Source organism: Tenebrio molitor, chromosome 7, assembly GCF_963966145.1.
Source record: "Tenebrio molitor chromosome 7, icTenMoli1.1, whole genome shotgun sequence".
Taxonomy (NCBI): domain Eukaryota; kingdom Metazoa; phylum Arthropoda; class Insecta; order Coleoptera; family Tenebrionidae; genus Tenebrio; species Tenebrio molitor.
The window spans coordinates 9,698,360-9,716,364 of NC_091052.1; the positions used below are offsets into that span (position 1 = coordinate 9,698,360).

At 36.2% G+C, this 18,005-nt stretch overlaps 1 long non-coding RNA gene across 1 annotated transcript; it reads right to left on the bottom strand.

Moving 5' to 3' along the window:
- Nucleotides 1-1,469: 1,469 nt before the first annotated feature.
- LOC138135292 (uncharacterized) lies at nt 1,470-3,189 on the bottom strand. Its single transcript, XR_011160918.1, has 3 exons — nt 3,039-3,189; nt 1,870-2,990; nt 1,470-1,822 (listed from the first exon to the last, which is right to left on the bottom strand). It is a non-coding gene; the product is annotated as an uncharacterized lncRNA (long non-coding RNA).
- Nucleotides 3,190-18,005: the final 14,816 nt, after the last annotated feature.

Sequence of the window (18,005 nt, forward strand, 5' to 3'; positions counted from 1 at the left end):
TCTTTCCTCTAGTCTCTATCGAAAATGGATACAACAAAGGAAACGTTTTAGTAATGGGTACACAAGTGAAACAAAATTCACGTATATAAGAAAAATGTGATAAATAAGAGCTAGCTTCATAAATCAAATGTGAAAAATTACTCCGCTGACATTAATGGACGCTTTTAGATATAGGATTCAACGTCAACTTAAAATGCTGACATTTTAAGCGTGCAACGGATTATATCGCAAACATTTACACCTTATCAACAACAATTTACATCTTTATCAATGAATTTATTTCAACGAATTTCCTTAAGGGGCACTTGTTAAGTCACCACACAAAAACTCCAAACGATAACATTTTCGGATATCTCGAAAGATATCAGACACGACACTACCGGACTAGTTCCACTGTTGAAAGACTTAAGCCAAGCAAAATTTATCTGTTTTTAAAAAACTCGTCTTTGTATTACAAAATGGTATTCTGCCGGAGCTGTGAATTATGGCTTTTTAGCATAAATTGCATTCAAGCACACCTGGCTCACTTGCAGCTCTTAAGACTAAAACCTGTCTCGATTCTAGTATTATGTTGTTACGCTACATTATAAAGCCATAAATTATGGATTACTATTCTGGTGATTAAATAAATCTCTCTTAGATTACTCCAACCATTTCTTGAATAAAAATACCGTGAGATCGAAAAAAAAAAATAGTGGGCTGTGACCAAAAATTTCAGTTGGCATTAAGATTTCAATTATCAGATGTCAGTATTAAAAGTTAGGTTAGTGATTTTGAAAACGTTGAAATCTTGATTTTCATAAAGAAGTGAATTATGTGTGACCTGTCAGATGGAGAAGAATTTCTTCAGCTAGTGTAATTAAACAATGAGATTTAAAACTCCCGCGCCTTATGTTTATTACTTACTAGATCAAACATTGTGCAAAAGGGTTATACATGAGGAGCTCCAATCGTATTCTTCACAAGAACTGGAGTAAATATTCGAAATGTCTGCCTTCAGCTTCCAAACATAATATACCTCTTCGCTTCATGTTTTCAAATGACCTTCGCAAAGTCGGGACATCAACAAAATAATCAAGGCAAGTTGTTGGTAAGTGCCTTGAAAGTCCGGAAACTTTTGTTGGAATTCCTCAAAAACTCGAGGTGTCGAATAGGACCATTCGCCATTCTCAAGTCTTTCTCCATTTCTGAAGTAACTTTGCACAATGAACATTTTTTGCTCTAAAGTGAACATATTGTAATAGCAAATTTTAATAGTCAATAATTAATAATGACATCTGATGACATTTGAATTAATTTTTTTACGTGTTGCCAACTCAAGCGCATTAATCACGGCTTTCTCGTTTTTTTTTTCGATCGCACGGTATATTCTAAAGTTTACGCCCATTGAATTATATTCATATTTGTTTATAAACTCTTCACAAGTTGTAGATATTGTGAAAAATATAATAATAAGAATCACAGACACACAATCTTAACAAATTTTTATTCTTCCACTTGATTGTATTTGCGCTCATACTCTTCAATTTCTTCGATGTTTTCGCAAGGCGATTTTTCAACAGTTTCCCCATTTTCTGCGAAGATACACCTTGTACCATTCGAATCATTTTCAATACCTGTGTACTTCTCAGGACATATACATTGCGGAGGAAAGGGTTTGTCACATTCCATTATCAAGCGTATCTTGTTACTGGTGCAAACTACTGACCCATGAAATTCTGTTGGTACAAAATCAGGTTCAAGGCAAGTACAGTTGTCACTATTTGACCATACTGATTTGATAAAGACAAAAATCAACACAACAAGAAACGACACTTTTTGCCTAAAAATGTAACATAAAACAAATGATATTTGAAATTTTTTACTCACATTTTGACAGCAAGCTTCTTCTGATCAAACTAGAAAAATGAATAAAAATAATTTGTTCGGCATTTTTATATGCGTTGATAATTTGCTTTTCAGTAACAATTGCGATAATGTTGTGGTGTATTACATTACACAAGTGAAGGAAACAGGAAATAATTTATATTACTTAACTGTGTCAAACACATTATCAGGTGATGATCTACTTAGGTGCGACAAAAACTAATTAGATTAGCAAAGCGAATAGTTTTAACAATAAAACTGGTCCATAATGTTTCATAATTGTTTTTACGATTTTTATTTTTGTCAAATTCGAAAATGACAGTAAATGTTAATACAATATTCTTAGCATAATTATTTCAAATGCAAAAAGAATCAGGTTTTATAAATCAGTTTATCTCTTACTATTCTAGGACGTCAGTGGTTGTTGTTGTCGTTGAGCCGAATTTTGGTAAACTTTTATGTCAATAAACAAGTCTTGATCTTTCGAACTTCTGAGATAACCATTATTCACACAAATAATTTAAACCACGGGCTTGAGTCTTCACTTTATAACACATCGAAATATTATTATCGTTTTTGAAACTTATGAGACGAAAGCTTGGAAAACTGAACTAGAAGCTATTTGAAACAGCTTTGACTGTTTTCTCAGTGAAACCTACTGATCTAATCTGATGATCTGTGTAGAAATGTAATGCAGCAAATAAAACAAAATATTTTCAGTATTGATTCTACGTTTAAAAAAAAAAGTAAAATAAAACTCATTTGCACAAAACTAATTTTCATATTTTTCTGTAAATTCCTTGTAACTCTTTCTGTACTGATTCCAATCTTCGGTATTTTCACAATTCCATTTTTTCAACTGGGTCCCATTTTGGTAAAAAGCACACCAAGTTCCTTCTGCGTCAATCAATTTTGCGGTAATATTGGTACATTTACAATCGGGAATTACCGGTTCATTACATTTATGATCCTTGTTGTAGGTCAACCATGTGACACCAAGACAGTAAGAATTATTGGTAACTTCGTAACCGTCCCAGCATTTGCATTCAGACGACGTTCCATCTTCTTGATAAGCTAGTTGAATGCAAAAGATTGCTGGGATTAATAAAATGATGGGACGAAACCTTAAACATATATTGGCAATGGAAATATAAGAAGGAAAGTGTACTTACATCTTAATCGCTTTGATGTCTTATAGAGAATGACTCAAGACTGATTAAACATTGTAAATTATCAAAAGTTCAAAGGGTCAAACGAAGAATTGTTGCTTGTTGATACTAAACTTGCTTAACAGAATTTATGCAGACACAGTCATAATAAAATGGACACTAAATAATCGTACCTGTGTCGCGAACGGAAGTGATGTTATTGGGTCTCGAAAGACGATTCAGATGGAGACAACAGAAAAAAAAAGAAAAAAAAAACAAATAATAGAGAATCAGCAGTAGTTTTAAATTTGTGGGAAACTGATTTATAAAAATTACTTAAATGTATTTAAATTTTTTTATGAACCTAAGGGTGGCTCCATCTGACTAGAACGTCCCCTTTTGTTCGCATGTCCCTCCATTTTGACCACGCTTTGCCTCCGGAATCTGTCTGATGCCTCTCCTTCGGAATAATTCCGGTAATAAATATGCACGTTCCTCGTTCGGTGTTAAAACGGCTCGACCGCGCTAAATATATCAGTCTGGTTCATAATCCCCGGCAAGTGCGTAATCCGGGAGTCCGGAGGCCAGTTCCTCCCGGACTATCGTAATAAATACGTACAGCCCCATGGGTTCGCCGTCATCACGCCTTGGGAAATTATGCTGATAGAGCGCCGCGATAAAACCTACTCCTCAGTGATGCCAAACACCACTAACCTATCTCAACCATGGGAATTCCTTCGGCTTTGTGTTCCACCAGCGAAACGAATCCCGTCTTAAATAAATCCAGCGCCCTGGGATTCGCGACACCTGATATTTTTAATTTATTTACGCGGGACGCCGCCATTCTCATAAATAATTCGCTAAAATTCGGATTGTTATGAATGGACCGGTGAAAAACCGGCCGGAAATAAATTTTGCACGGAAATGAATAATTATCCACCGAATACATTGTCTTGCCGAAACGCCAACAAAACAAAAAGTGCGCACGGAGAAGGATTTAATAAGGCCGAGATGGACACCGGAATTTACGAGAATTACTCCGGAATTTATTCATATGCAATTTATATTAGGAGATCACAGTTGTGGTCTAAAAATAGTTAATGTCTCCTATTTCAATTTGCATTTAAAGTGAATACCTCTGGTGCGCTATTCGCAAAGATTCCGTTAAATATGCACAATTCGCATTCACAGGTTTTTTGTTCTCTTTTTCCTTTTATATCATAATCGTAAAGAGGAAAATGTGTTATAAACGATAAAAAAGGGCGGTGATAAATAATTCCTCAACGTAAAATAAAACGGATAAAATGTTGCAGTTTTTCAAGTATGTTTATGACGACTGTTTTACGAATTAATTACAGAAAGGCGGGTAATCTTGGAGATAATTGACGGATAAGCTGCGCAACCCTTTAAAAATAATTTCAAATGGCCTTATTTTTCAGCTGAATGTTCGTTGTATTTTATTCCGCCACGCCAGGCGCGGTTTAAAGATGAAACCTCGACCTTAAACTTTGATAAGTTATGGCGAAAGCTCTGGTGGCAACGCGTATGACGGTCAAGGTCGTGGTATTATTGTACTCAGTTGGGGCCTACGTTGGAAGGGAAGCTTTTATTATTGCGTATGATTATTATTAGATTACAAAAAAAAAAAATCATATATTTTTTGAGAACAAGTAACCATGTACCATAGTGTTTAGAAAATACATAAATTTTGCGTGTTAAGAAGACAAGTTGGTCATTATTTATGGTAGAAATAACATAATTTACAAGAAAATTTTCCAAGAAATTTTTATTGTAAAAAGGTAAGAAGAGAAAATATGAATTTTCTTAAGAATTATGTGAAAAACTTATCTGTGAAATTGTTTTATTTATGTTTTTCTGTTACCCAGCTCAATGTTGATTTTTTGCCATAAACCTAGAAAGAATTGTAAAATGAAAAAAGACCGAAGAGTGATTAAAAAGAAATAGATGAAGAGAGAAAGTCGACGAAAAAGAGTCCAACAAATAATGTTCATATATAATTTTACTTTCCAGCTTATTTTATTTGAGTAGTTTTGGGAAGAATTGATTTTTTGAAAATTTTTAGATCTACTTTCTACAATATTTCCCCAATTTCTCCCAATCTTCCTGGCTTTCTCTGTACCTCCCCCGGGTTTCCTCTGAAGGTTTCCAGGATCCCCTATTTTTCTCCAACATCTGTCTATCTATATCTTCAACAGATCTTCCTGTATCTTCTTTGCCATCTTCAGATCTTTCTATATTTCTACGATTCGCCCATCCCAGATCACTCTCTATCTGCCCCTGATCCATAGGTATCTCTTCTATGTTCTTCTTCTTTTGATAACGCTTCTCTCTTCTTCTAGTAGTCGTACTGGCTCCTTTCGTTCTGTTATTCTATACATGAAGATGATCTTACGTCTTGGTATTTTTATTCTCACTCTTTTACTATTGTTTCTTTTCTTCTTATATGCTTTACTTTCTGGTTCTTTATTTACTTCCTACTACATTTTTTTTTAAATCGATCTTTTCCACATTATAAATTACCAGCTCCTTTACATTTAAAACCAGTAGCTTGTCCTTGTTACACTTCTTGTTACTTACTCCCTACTACTTTTCCACCATTTTATTTCCCTTTTCAAGATTCTTTCTTGTTTAAAATTAGAACAAACGTATTTGATTTCTTAATTTAGTTTCTTTAAATTCTATTACATACAGGGTAATTCACGAGTGAATTGAAATTAAAATATCCTGCTTTTTTTCGAAAATGTATTGTGGGTTGCATTTTCAATTCCGTCGGGCTTATTATCACTCGTAAATAACCCTGTATAGACATCTTTCAGTATTTTTTCTTTACATATTACCAGTTTTTTTTAGTAGATATCAAGGACTTTAGTTGCTTAATACATTTCGTATGTCATTGATTTTGCATTATTTTTTTAATTAATCTGTGAACGTCATTAATAATTTGACTTATAAATAATTATTGCATTTTCTTATTTTATAACTTTCTTGCTACTGCAATAAACGAAAGGAAATCTGACGAAAACAGAAGTTCTGATCCACATACATAGGCACGACCTAACTTCTTTCATTTTTCATTTGATTTTTATTAGATTATGTGTAAATTGTGTACATTCTTTCAGTCCAAGTTATTAATGACGTTGTACGTAAAAGGGCGCGCTGGGATCCGTTCATTTAATTTTTAACCGATTGATTCCCGGTACCATTATTTATTTTGATGAATTACCCCCAAGCCAGTGTGTTGCAGAAAAAAAACGGTATAAAAAATAAATCGACACAAGCGATGAATCGCTGAAGTGCACTTGGGGAGATTAATTCAGTCAACAAACGCTTTAAACCCGTTCCAGAATAAAAACGTGGAATCCGGTTCCATTGAAAATGGGCTCAGGAGAGCGACCCAGAATCTATACGTTCAAGATTGTAAAGATTATAAAGGGTTGGAATCGAAGGAGAAAAGGGTCACGACCAACTGCCATAATTGAACTTCGAACATGTATTGATGCCATTTACCGCTTATCCTGACATATTGGATCGATCACGTTCATCTCGATATGCAGTCCTGGCCGTGTGCTAGTTAACCCCGTCCGACAATAAAAGAAGGACGAGCCGCTTCGTTGTATCCTTGAGGTGAGTGCATATCTGATTCGCGGCCGAAGGGGGTGGGTTTTAATTCACCGGTTATAAATCGTGACGATATATCTTTTGGTCGGTTAAGCTGGGACAAAGATGCGGCGTTGAATGCGGTGACGCGGATCTCAAAGCTTACCTTCCCCCAAATTAATGACGACTGCATAGAGGCCTTCGTAATGAACCACCCCTTCGCTCGGTTTCCGAACAAATCCCTAATGGAAAAGATATAAGCCAGAAACTCGTGAAAAGGGTTGGCGACTCAGCAAATAATAAAATATTACTGGGCCGCCGCTCAGCCACAATTAAAAAAATTCCAAAGTACCTCGTTCTCTCACTCAGATGTTGACCCGGAGGCTAACTGGACACGACAAAAGACCCACTTTTAAATTGGCACTTGAGTCAACATGCAACCAGCAATACACCCGACTACGTCATTTTTAATTAACGACAACCGATTTCTCCTTTCTAGATTTTATCTAACCGGAGGACTAAAGTTATTTCCTCATGTGAAAGCAAAGGCTTAAGTGAAAATTACATTTGTTTAACCGGATTAAAATTTAGGAGCTTTAAACAATTTTTACAGCTGTATTTGGAATTCTCTTTGTGTATCCTCTTTAATGACGTTTTTATTTGTCGGTGAATTTTTTTATCCTACTCTAACTCTATTATTTGACATTCTTCTGTCCCACTTGTCGTATCTTGTTATCATTCAGGTTTGCTAGAGCTGGACATTTTACGTTTAATGTATTTGTGACAAATACACACAAAGCTGAATTAATATTTTTCGCTCACTTGCACCGCAACTATACATTGAAATATCTTTGTGCTCAGGTAGCAAGATTTAATTTTTGTACGCTTGTCAGTTTGTTGAAGAATGGCTGGCTTGGAGGCGTTTTTCTCAAAGATTTGTTTGGTAAAAATAAGCAGCGACAAAACTGAGAGAAAATAATTTCATTCTTTGTCGTATTTATTTAGTTTAGGAATGAAGCAGTTTTCAAAGCGTGAATGTCGTCTCGTCTGGAGTCAGTAAATAGTTAAATTCACTTATAAATTATAAGAATTTTCAGGTGAGTGCTTTCCTCTTACAAAGAATATTATTCCAGGCAAGTTCTCTGCAAGGGGGTTTTGTGTGCATTTGTTATTAGAAGAACGTTAGGCGAGGTCTCACGAGATTTGCTTTACGTGTTTCGGTTATACACACTTCTTCTTTATTTATTTTGTCACTAAACTACAAACAAGATCCAAGTATAAGTAAACATAACGTTAAAGTTGTGTAAACGCAATTCTGCCAGTTTCTCGAAATAAACGTCTCACTTGGTCTGAAATATAAATGAGAAAACCCAAGAGGAGATGAGATAATTGAGAGTGTTTACTGGTTTCATAAAAACGGAACAGTTATGCGGAGGGATAACAGAATGCTCCAAACTGACAACCGATACCTGACCGACATGGATTGTTCCCGCTTTGCTCCCCTTCTCCATAAAAAAATGGTGGATGCGCCGGGCTAACATTAAAAAATTCTACAACAAAATTTAGTCCAATATAATTTATTTCCCAGCTCAGTGTTGTTGATTTTTTTGCAATAAAAACCTAGGAAAGAATTGTGTGAAAAGTGAAAAAAGACAGGCGATTAAAAAGAAATGGAAGAAGAGAGGATATCGGTGAAAAATAAGGCAATAAATAATTTGCAGGGTCACTTTAAGGAGAACACCAATAAAATTGCGCAGTAGACGGAATACGTTAGTCGAGTCCATTTTTCAAAAGCTAGGGGTAGGAAAGTACGAACCGTGCTGCCTCAGCGGCGTACGTTAGTGCTCTTTTGTGATTTCCATTGGCAGTATTCGTTTCGTTGTGTTTCGTGATTTCTGGATTGTTTTCTATTACATGAAAATCAGTTCTTTTCTTCTATTCCAAGGCTGAATATATCATAATCATAATAATTAAAATAAAAGCGTATTTACCATGCCCCCATTTCAGAACGCCAATGATTCGCAGTGAGAGATTTGGATGACTCAACGTGTTCTCCTTAAGGTGTTTTCACTCTATATTATTTTACTTTCGTTCTTACTTTATTTGCGTAATTGTGAAGAGTTGATTTTTTGAACATTTTCAGAAAAAAAGATCTCTGTACAATATTTCCCCAATTTCTTCTCCCCGTCTTCCTGGCTCTCTCTGTGCCTTTACCAAATTTCCTCTGTATATTTCCAGGATCCCCTATTTTTCTCAAATACCTTTCTATATCTTCAACAGATCTCCTGTATCTCCTTTGCCATCTCCAGATCTTTCTGTATTTCTATGATTCGCTATCTACACCTGATCCATAGGTATCTTTTCTATGTTCTTCTTCTTGTTATAACTTTATGTTGCTGCTTCTAGTAGTCTTCGTTTTGTTCTGTTATTCTATTCATGAAGATGATCTTACGTCTTGGTATTCTTATTCTCACTCTTTTACTATTTTGACATGTTTTTTCAAATTTATCATATTGTTTTCTTTCTTCTTATATGGTTTACTTTCTGCTTCTTTACTTCCTACTATCTCTTCTTTTTTAATCGATCTCTTCTGCATTTTCTTCGAAATCAATTACAAACGCTCTTTGTAGACTTTGACAGATTGTCCTTGCTACAATTCTTGTTGCTTACTCTCTAGCACTTTTCACCATTTTATTTCCCGTTTCAAGATCCTTTCTTGTTTAAAATTGAAACAAACAAACAATATGATTTATTTTATTTTTAAGCGGTTGCAGCTGCACCAATTCCCCCTGTTTTGCGCTAATACAAAAATGAACTAGAATATTTTCAACGAAGTTGTAATAGGCGATTTAGTTAACAAATTCAACAGGACGCTGTTAATTTAACGCTCCAATGAAGAGCTTTTAAAATTTCGCAATAACTAAACTAAACAAAACATTTGTCAATTAAGCCGGGTAACCAAATGTGTTTTTGTAATCCCTGAAGGATATCTGTGATAAAGGTTGACAACTCCCGGGATCAGAGTTTAAACCAAGTTTACTTAATCGATTCCGAATTGTTACATTAATAATCGCGGACCTGTTGAAGCACCCAAAACTTTCTCAGTGTTTTTTTTTCTTGTATTTTCTTCGGAGTAATTAAAACAGTGCAACTTTGCGAGTGAAATATTTACCGCGCAGTAAACACCACCGAGTTATAAATATTCCATGAAACTTGCACCGTATGAGTCCTCGGGGGCCAGCAACAAGAAGGAAAAAAAAGTGTGTGCTTAAGTAATATGTACCTATTCTATAAAAAATATATCATCATGGATGACTTGGAGGAATAAGGAGCAAGGCATAAATAATTAATAATATTTAAATCTAATGCTGTTTTTAAAACATACAAAATCTGTATTTTTCAATAGAAACAGCAAATACGTCCACTTTTAGAGGTACACTCTAGCAAAATTTGTGAGGTTAGGTTTGGATGTTTAAGTTTTATTTTCTTGACGATGATGAACACAAGTATTCATAGCAATACCAATACCCTGTATTATAATAATTTGTCCATTTTCCTCTTCACATTTTGCTACACAAATTTTTCCAATAGATGAATTGTTGAAGCCATATAATTGAGAATTACGTACTATTAAATCCTACATTCATCTGTAAACTTACAATATTTGTCGTGTCTTTATCGTTTATATTATATAAAACTATACAGGGTATTTCACGAGTGAGAATGAGCCTGACGGAATAATAAATTCAACGCACAATACATTTTCAAAAAAAGCCGGACATTTTAATGACAGTAGCCAGCTTTTTTCGGAAATATAATGCGGGTTACATTTTAAATTACGTCAGGCTCATTATCACTCGTGAAATATCGTGCATATATATATATATACAGTTACTCCTGGCATCTCCGCACTGAGGTCAGTCAGGTCACAACACAACGTACAATGAAAATTTAAAATTTACAAGTGACGCACACTTGATTGTTTTTCGCTCGCCCCGCTAAAAAACTCGATTCCCTTGATTTTAGCTTGCCGTGTCGTGCTGCGAACGATTTTCGCTTGTATTTTACCGTGTCGCATGAAACTAATTCACTGCCCGGGAATAAAATGTATGTGGCGCGCCTAAAGAAGTATTCACTTAAAAAAAAAATCTTGTTGGTTCTGGGCGATCCGTTGTAGACCAACCGATTGAAATGCAACTGCTATATGGAAATTTAATATGACACTTTAAAATTAATGAGGCTAGGCTGTACGGTGGCAGACACACAGGACCCCTTTCACTAGAGAATCGCGTTACGCCTAATTACCCCGTGTTACTCCGAGTGGTTCCCTACAAGGGGAATTTCTTACTCGTGACGGAGATTGCTGAATTATTCTGTATTATGTTCTAACAATGGCTTACTCGCGATAACAGAAGCCATTTCTAGACTTCACTGTTTCAGTCTTTAATTAAAATGTAATCAAGATGATTTTTTTTACACTTTGGCACATCCAGCGACACCCCCTCGTCTTTGTGGATCATGTTCCCTGCTCCAATCACACCCTCGAGCCCGAGTCGGCCTCACACGAATTTTCCTTTATCTACCGAACAGGGTGTGACAAGTGTGAAAGGTAAATCGTGTCATAAAGCAACCCCATCAGACGACGCCACAAAAAGAAATCCCCTAAAAATGTCGATTTAATTTCGACGCTAATTCCTTGTACACAAGAGAGAGTGGGGTCGGTGAAGAGGTGCGATAAAGGCCGGGCTTTCGCCAGTCGATTGGAAGAGTCTGTGTTAATTCGGTATCTTATTTAAATAAAGAGATTAAGGCAGAAGAAGAGGAAAATCACGTGCGTCCGGGGAACCTTGAACCCTTCAGCTTCTTTGAGATAAGTCGAGCAACTGAAATAATACACAAAGAATAATTTGAAGGGCCCGGCAAGAACGAGGATTTTATTTGGGGCAGGGAGCAAAATTAATTGTGAATAAAACCCGTCGGCTAATATCTTTCTGAATTTTACAGCTACACAATCGCAATTTGGTATTTAAATAATCCTTTAGTTTATCTCGCCGAATTATTTATTATTCCGAGAGCTGTTGGAAAGTTAAAGGAATAAACCAGGGGACAAAATGTGTTCTCCAATCTAGTTCTATTTATCTTACCAGAAAGTAAACCGCAGAGAGCAAGAAATGTAAACTAGAATGTTTGAAATTCAAATGCATATACCTTTTAGCAGTTGCTTATTACCACACTTTTCGAACAATTGTTGCGCTATTTTTTGCCACACGAATAATTCGTCCGGATAAAATTAGGCAAATATTTTCCCTTGTTATTAATCTCGGCGCGCATTTCCCTATGAATGGAAATCTCGAGGGCTGCTAAAGCTTAAGCTCCATTAAGTGCCCCTTCATTGTACGTATCGGACGCGCGTAATTCTTGTCTTCAGTTCTCGGCGATAAATCATCAAGGTACTTTAAGAGATGAGCAACGTAATGACAATTCGGTTAAGTGTTTTCGAAACGAACGCCATATGTTGAGTGCTTCCGGCAATAACACTAAATTCCACCCCCGAGTCCTGCAAATTCTGCATGACTTTGGGCCGTTTTAATCGATATTCTTCCCCGAATGAAATTCTAGCCGCGATCATTTCGCAATTTATATTGTTAAACCGTTGCGGTAAATTCGAAATTACAGGCTGGGGCCGAAATCGCTAATTAAATTTTAAATGTAAACTTATTGTTCAGCGTCCAATTGAAACCCTTTTGGCTCGCCCCCAAACAACTCCATTAATGATGATTTTAGAGCAAACTAGTCCGAACAATTTCTCTTTTATCTAGGGGGTCGATTGTCCCTCCCTCGCACACCTGGAGGGACTTATTACGGTATTTTCGGCCACGAGAAATGTCGCTAAAGGTTATCGTTAAAATTAGAAGCATGAAATTTTGTTTTAAAGATTATGCGATTAGAGTATCGTTCCGAGAGCCAAGTCGTTAACAACATTGTTACAGTTAACGACGTCTATAATTTAACAATCATCAATCACAGTATTATGCAAATGAACGAAAAATATCGCTGCTATATCAGGTTAATTTATCTTGTACTTTCTGCGAGAAATGGTTTGAGAGAGAATGAATAAATACGTCAGTGTTGAGGAGCGTTTTTGATTCAATAAACTTCTAGTGTTGGCTTTAATTTTAAGGACGTAGTCAGTTTTATTGGGCCTTTTGTCTCGAGTTGACTACAACTGGCATTTGCTCTAAATAACTGAAAAGTTTTAATGTTCTCTCCGCTAGAACTGTGTGTGGGTAAATTTATAATTTTGATAAACTAATAAGCTATGAAGGGATGTCGAGGTTTCAACTACACAAAGCATTAATTCTAACTTCATAGCTCAAAACCACATCTGTGTAAACAAATGGGGAAAGCATTTTTGTGTGCCAGTTGACAACTGATATGCCCAAAATTAAAACGAATGTATAATTTAAATCCGCATTCCGAAACACGGTTTTTTATTTAATTTGCGCCCAGAAGATTTAGGCTTTTTGGTGGAATCGTCCGCTTATGCGCAATTTAAATTAGGCCAACAAATAAAGATTCTTATATTTTCAACACTTAAATAAATTACCTGCGAGCTTTCTTTCACCGCAATCAGCTTTACAATAGAGGCTCCCCAATTAAGATTATTTGTGAGTCTAGACTAAATCCTTCTTAATGACAAAAAAATAAAATTGGCAATTTTCTTGTTTCTAAAAATGCCAGACTGGACACAAAAAATTTGAAAGTGTACGAGGGTTGTTTGAGAGAAATCAAAGAATAATACAAACATTTTACTTGGTAGTAATTTCAGTTTTTTCCCGTTGGCCTGCTTGCAAGAGATGTTCAGTAAATATTTTCTGTAATATTGTATTGCACATTCTGGGAGCTTTACTTATATAGTAAATAACTGTTTCATTCATGTTTCAATTCCAAATGATGGTTTTGCGGCTATATACTCGTAAATAAATGCTATTACATATGGAAGTTGTTTTCAGTATGCATTATTGTTAATCTCTGGACATCCTAGTAAGTAGTAATACCTACTGAAATAGTAGAGCATGTGTATGTTCAAATCGAAAAGTACATGGGCGGTCGTAAGATTAGCATGATAATCAGGAGGATAGAACCAAGCCCCGCAGTCCAGTGCTTAGCACGCTGACTTGCGATTTCGGAGATAGTGGGTTCGAATCCGGCTGCAGCTTGCTCTTGAGTGGAGTTTTTTCAATTGCAAAAACCTGGGCTGTTTAACAGTTCTACTAGGCGAGTACCGGAGCAATGTGATTTACCCAGGATCCTATTCTAGTGATATCCTTCAAAGCGAAGTGTTTCAAATTTGAAGCGTGGGAAAGTTTGCTTTGAGGGACCATGTGATGTGTCTTTTTCCATTTGAGCGTGCTCTGCAATATATTTATTGATTGACCTTTTGATAAATAATCTATAGTTAACCCTAAACACATTTATCTAATCTTAATTAAAGGATCTTTTCCTTGTCATTCTTTAGATTGCTTTTATCAAAGAAAATTCTACTGCTATTGCTACTTTTCCTCGAAAATACAGTATTTCACGAGTGATATTGAGCCCGGCGGAATAGAAAATGCACTGGAACGTAAACCTGGACATGGAGGCGATAAGTATTCGGCTTTTCCGCCAGATGTATTGTAGGTTGCATTTTCTATTCCGCCGGGCTCATTATCACTCGTGAAATATCCTGTATAGCCCAGATTGCACTCTTGAGCAGCTGTTTTTCCTGATGCCCAAGCGGTCATGCAAACTGGCATATACTATTGTCACACTAAATATTTTTAACTTTGTTTTCTCTCCAACGATATTCTTTTTTCTTGAAGCAAATTTTTTCCTGGGGTTTTTTCATTCTCTTTTCATTCATGACACTTTTTGATCTTCTGTTTGTTGTCTTTCTTGGTGAAACGTTGGGTTCAAGCCTGAACTTCACTTTCAATGACAGAGATATATTTCAAAAACTTTATTGGTAATTCAAAATTTTTTAAATTTATTTATGCTGCTTCAGTTTATAGTTTTTCACCACTTACTGAACAGCCTTGAGAAGATTTTTTTACACTGCTTAAGCTCATAAATAGAATTAGGAATCCGCAAAAAAATAAATTTCCTTAAAAATTCGAATATTTGTTGTTTTTGTCTTTTTTAATCTCTAATTGCTGCTCAGTTTAAGCTGTTCCATTCGCTGGGACCCAGGGTATTTCACGAGTGATAATGAGCCCAGCGAAATTGAAAATGCAACACACAATACATTTGGAAGGTACAGCTGGACATTTACCGCGTCCATATCCAGCTTTACCTTCCAAATGTGTTGTGGGTTGCATTTTTTATTCCGTCGGGCTCATTAAGACTTTTGAAATACCCTGTATAATGTTTGCGATTACATTTTAGTTGATATGCTGAATGGTGGATTTGTTGGTAAATATTTTGCTGAAAACATTATTACTAATGTAAATTTTACATGCAATGTATGCAACACTGTTACACTGTTAATTAAATATTTGCGTTATTATGGGGTACTAATGTTGTCTGAATGTTTGCATAAATGCGTAAAAACTAGTCTCGTGTGAACAGCACGAAGGGGTGAGGCCCAGACTGGTGGTGAATATTGGAGCTATGAATGAACCCGAGGACTTGAAGCAAATTTAATTATCGAATTGAATTTCCCAGAAACATAATACATATGATCATGTAAGTGGTTATAAATGCAATTTTAATATGAATGGGGCTTTAATTTTAATATCGTAGCCATTGCCAGATAGAAATCGTCGATTTTACGCTCTTTTAGCTCTTTGCGCAATTATGCTAAACCAAATGCAAATTGGTCGCGGTGATATTTGCATAGTACGGTTCAGTCGGAAGAACCATCTAGCGATTGTTTAAAATAATGCGATTTGTTGGCGGGGCAGACCTTTTGGGAAAAAATAACACGGGGTAAATAATGGAGGGGTGAAATTCGGCGCCCTCGCACTTAATAGATCACACTTCATTTTAATAAAGACCGGAGCGTTCGGGCAATTGTGTTTATAGACGTTAATGCGGCCGTAAATTTTATATTAACTATTTTTAGGGTGGATAAGCATCCCGCGGGAAATAAATCTGGCTGTTTGTTCTCGTCCCTTTCGATGTAGAGGGTGCGCGCCCTCTCGACACTATACGAGGCAGATTGACGCGAAGATTGGCAAGGAGTAGTAACGACGTACTTCCCATTGATTTGCAGTGAGCCAATCCATTATTAAAATGTAAGTACGTTTTAGATTTGGCGAAAAAGCCATTACGAACATCCCACGTTGGCGAGCGGTTGAGCAGCGAGTTTCGCAGATTAAGGGCGGTTCTCTTAGGGATGTTCTCTGGTTTATTACAGTCACACTTTCCGATTGTTCCGGGAGATCCTGACCGTGTTCGGTTCGAGTTTTAAATGTTGTCTTTCCGGCGCCCACAGGTCATTTTCTCCTCGTCCTGCGATGTTTTTCCGATCCGTTAAAAGATGGACGAAGTGCGGTTTTTTCTCGAGCCAATTCAATTTTCTTTGAGACGGTGTCGCCGCGGTTCGGCAGCCCCAAAAAAATTTAATCAAGGACTCGAAAAACACTTTTTATGGCGTATCCGCCACCTCACAATCGCAACGGTTTACAAAACACTGCCACCTAATAATAAGCCAGACAATTTGCATTAAATTGAATTAGGGGCGGCAGTGTGGAACACGAGGGTATCTGGGTCGCGTCGCAGCGGAAAAATTCAAGATTTCAAAAGGGCAAAAACTATTCATTCTTGTTTAACTTTAAAAAACACACCTGGGACTAATGCATTATGGAACCGCCTCAACTTCACTAAATAAATAATGCTCAACAATTTTTTCGTTAAAATTTACTTGCACCGCTGGGAGTTTACTCTCACACCAGCGAACATGCGAAAGATAACAGATAAGAATTATGCAGTCGGGGCAGACATTAATTGCGATTTTTCTCAAATTTATAATGTAGCACTTTTGGAGTGTATTCAATCGACTCGCGAAACTTCCGTCGAACAAATTCTAATTTAAGTTATCACATCAAGATAACGAGATAAAGTTATTTTAAAAAATTTCGCGTATGCTTTTCTATGGACCGCTATTGCGCTTTTATACGGAAACTTACAGAACTTATTCTGCAACTTTGCCCAAAGAAGAGGATATTTTGCGGAGGCAACGAAAATCTCCTCTCATCTTATTCCACTTCTAAAATCATTCAATCGTGAAATATTAATTAAAATATTAACCAGTTTTGGATAAACAAATTTACTAACTTTGAAAATAGCCTGAACTCCAAAATTAACGGATCGATTTGAATTTTTTAATTAAAAAAGCACGTTCTGAAACATTAAAACAACATATTAAAAACAATAACAGCTAAACCATGAGAAATATTTGTTTAACTCGAATGAGCCTTTCACCTCGAAGCGTGACGGCGTGACGCGTGACGCATGCAACTAATTCACTGCCCGGAATATAATGTATGAGGTGCACCTCGCGACGTAGTATCGGGCCTTCAAATAAAAATATATTTAGAGTAGGCGTAGGCGACATTCTAATTCTGTTAACAGTGTAAAGATAATTTTTGTAGCTAACCTTTTATTCTCCGGAGTTACACAGGTTGCATAGTAACCTTTTTCCCAATTTCATATTGTCATATTCCGTGGAGGGAGAATAGGGAGAATGCACTACAAAAATTAAAAATATTTTCTAACCTAATTTTATTTCGTTAAATGTCAGACGTTTCTTGTGTCATTTTCTACGCTGGAAAAATGTTGCAAACAATTGAATTTCCATAGGTTGCTCTAAATATAAATTTATTTGAAGGCCCCTTATATTTTTTTACCTCGAACGGTTTTGTACCACTCGGTAAAAAAAGTTACACTTACATCACTTGGTGCATAAATAACTATTACATGACGCATCTGGATGAGAACAATGGTGTAACGGTTCTGTTTTGACTCATTTCAATAAGCTCTTGTAGGTCTTAGAATTAGTATAAGAAACTCGGGTCGTTTACGTGTTTGTTTTATTTTCACGAGAAAAAATAAACTAGAGTAGATTTTTTTTGGATTTGCCCTCCCACCATATTAAAATCAGTAATGTAGTTGGCACCGTCCTAATGAAAAAACGCGCGCCCCATTACCCCCAGAAATGCCTGCTATTATTTTAATGGTGTCTGTTGTAAACGAATTGGTTCAATTTGCTATCGGCCCTTGATACCATCCCACGCGGACCAACGTTGTGCCAGTTAAATGTCCTCTGCTCAACGATTCTGCAGTCCCGACACACAGGGCCGGACACTGTCAAGGGAAATTTACTGTAACGAC